Here is a 3,447-nt window from a genome sequence, read left to right on the forward strand (position 1 = left end):
TCGCCGTTCGGAGTCGGCGTAAAACTGTAGGTCCCTCCGCTTTGTGTGACAACATCAAGGCGCACGCCACAAGACGGAGGAGAAGCTCGGCCAAACACTAACATATGTGTAAGCGCCAATCTATTATTATTATTAAGATTTAATGTGCATGGACACTGACCTAGTTTAATATTTTTTAGAGGTAAGATGGTTTTTGGGAGTAAATTATCTTATGAAAAAATCCAACTGTACGCAACTTGTAGTATGAACTTAGATCACTGCCAAGAATCTGTTTAGAATAGTACGAGATATGGTCATACTTTCTTTTTTCAATCACGAAACGTGCCGCATTGTTTTAGTCTGTTGAGGTAACTGGTAGGCATTATGATATAGCTTTTTAAGAATGTTGTAAATTTTGTTAACTAAGTACTTGATGTGGTCCACGCACGATAACCTCGAGTTCATTCTGAATCCTAAGTTTGTTACATTATCTTCATATTTAATATTTATTCCATCAAGCGGTAACGGAGAGGTACCGGTGAGGTCAAAATGTTTAGCCGACATGATATTGCCTTCGTTTTCGATGCATTCAACTTGAGGTTATTAATTTTTGCCCACTTGGAATTTGGAGAGAGATCTTCATTAAGTCTAGCAATCAGATCTTCAACAAGACCAGCCGGCCTTGACAAATATATTGTGTGTCATCTGCATAAAGATAAGTTGATGAACACTCCACTATATCGTTTATGAATGTGCAGAACAATATGGGCTCCAGAATGGACCCTTGCGGCAGACCAGATGTTACGGAATTTAAGCTTGAATAATTATCACCACATTGAACCTGCTGTAGCCTATCTGTCAAATAGCTCTCTAATAATTGCAAAGAAAACGACCCGAACTTAAACTAACTTTTCCAATAACTCATAGTGGTCTATAGTATCAAATGCTTTTGAGAAATCAAGTAATATTAATACTGTTAAATGATTTTTATTAAAGGCTGGACGTATCCGCCTCCGTTGCACACTGAAATTGGAAAGCATTATCATTACGGTGACTAGATTTCTGTGGGAAAATCGGGACATTTCTAAAGCATCGAATCCGAACCTACAATATTGTTTTTAGAATAAAAAGCCATAACATCTTTTAATATATTTTAGCAAATTTTGACTACTTTTCTTTGTTTAAAAAACGTTTATTATTTGTTTATGAAAATATAATTTACTATCTAAAAAAACATGTAAATCACAATTTCGAACTTTTTAAAACATTTATATAAATTCGACGAATTTTAACAAATGTTGATCAGAATGCAGTTTTGTAGCCCACTAAATTGTTGTATAAAAAAGTGCAAAATTGAAGTAGCTTGGTCCTACCGTTAATTTTCAAAAATTTTTTGTTCGCGCATATTCCTCCATACAAAGTATGTTCAATAAGTTTCTGTATAGAGAAAATGAGTAACATCTTCCACAAAAAAAAAAAGAATTAACAAGAAATCTACGGTAATTCCAAGCTACTTAAAATTTGAGCTTTGAATTGAATGGGCTACAAAACTACATACTCAGAATGTTTCTGAGAAATCTAATTAAAGAGATTAAAATTTTGATAAAAACTTGTCGAATTTTGCTCATTTTTGTGCAAAGATTGAAACTTTGACATACTTTCATAAAAAATAATAAACATAAAATAATCGCCAAAGAATGCTAAAATGTCTTTTCCCAATTTATATTTTCGCCACTGCATCTACAACTTATATTTTTCATATATATGATTATTTTGAGGGAATTAGTATTCTTTTTACAATTTCACTAAATTCAAGTTAGAATCATTTCATTAAAAAACAAAAAAAACTGAACAAAAAATTATACAAGCGATTTTTAAGGAAAGAACAAACGGACTTCAATACTAATATACAAATTTAAGATAACCGTTAATTTCTTAATGATCCAATGATCGGACCTAAACCAAATTAGTGGGAACGACATCTGATGTACCACATTTCCTTTAAAAAATAATTATAGAAATCGGTAAAGGTGGTCAAAAATTATGCGGTAACATACATAAAAGAATATTCAGACGAATTAATAACCTCCATTTTTTTTTTAATTAGAGAAGAATAATAGACTCCAATATAGCGAGAGTACCAGTTTGACAGAATAAAACATAACCAAAGATCATAGAAAATAAGGATGCTGGCTATGTTTATGGCTCTCCTATATTCTATGTTCTTTGTGATAACGACAGTGCCGCCACGTTTGTACGAAAAATTATTTTTGGGCCAGAGTGCAGGAAGACTCTTATTAAATTAATAAAGAGAACACTGAAAATCGGGACTTAATCGGTACAAATATGAAAAATCGGGACACTTATACGTTCCGACTTCTAAAAAATATTCAGCGGCACAATTTTCTTAAAATCGGTACTGTCCCGTCGAAATTGGGACGAATGGTCACCGTAATTATCATTCATAAAAATAGGAGATTTTGTGTTCAGATTAGGTGTTGATGCTGGGCAGCTTGATAGGAGAAAATTTGTATTTAAAATCTAAAATGTAGAAAATTACCTTTGACACGTTTTGACACACGATAACTGAAAGTTCAAACTACGTTTAGTCGAAGACGGAAATTTAAAACTAGCATCCGGAGCCCACGGATTTTCAGGGAGTTCATAGTTCTCGTTATCGATTAGTTTACAGCGACAAAAACTTGACACATCATTAAGCACAAACTACTAACGTCAATATGTAAATTCGGTCGCAGGGAAATTAAAAATTGATGTTCGGGAAGCAGAGGGTTGTGAAATTACTGGCATCTTGAAAACAACGGTGGTCAAAATTTTTTAAAACTTAGAGAAGCGACCATTTTTTGCCTTAATCCAACTACGCCTAATCGTTAGTACCTATACATGGTAATAAAATTCCAATAAGAGTTTGCTCTATCTCATCATTATATATTGGGAACTGTGGGACTTATAGCCAATTTCCACCAAAAGCTTAAATTCAAATAACGTTAACTTGGGGTGATCAGCAAAGTTTAATTTTTACTTTTTGCTTTCTTGCTTTCGACTGCTTGCACTTAATATGGGCAATTATCCCCTTCGAGTTGTAATCTCCCTTTTCCCATTGGCTTTAACTGCAGTTAAGGCTTGGTGGAAATGAACTCTTACTCTGGAATAAGGTGCACTAACCCAGCAAAAAATCGGTAATCGCTTTTAGTGGTAACGTGTTCTAGAAGGCATGGCGTTATAATGCCTTCGAATTTTTTCGCTTCTTTTAGGCATTGCCAGTAATGCAAAGTAGAATGTCCTACAATATTTTATTTATCTCGCTTCTTCGTTTCATTTCGGGGAATGCAAAGTAGAATGTCCTATAATATTTTATTCGTTTCGCTTCTTTGCTTCATTTCGGGGAATGCAAAGTAGAATGTCCTACAATATTTTATTTGTTTCGCTTCTTTGCTTCATTTCGGGGAA

This window comes from Rhagoletis pomonella, unplaced genomic scaffold (genome assembly GCF_013731165.1).
Source record: "Rhagoletis pomonella isolate Grant_MI unplaced genomic scaffold, Rhpom_1.0 Rhpom_scaffold_00002, whole genome shotgun sequence".
In the NCBI taxonomy this organism is placed as follows: Eukaryota; Metazoa; Arthropoda; class Insecta; order Diptera; family Tephritidae; genus Rhagoletis; species Rhagoletis pomonella.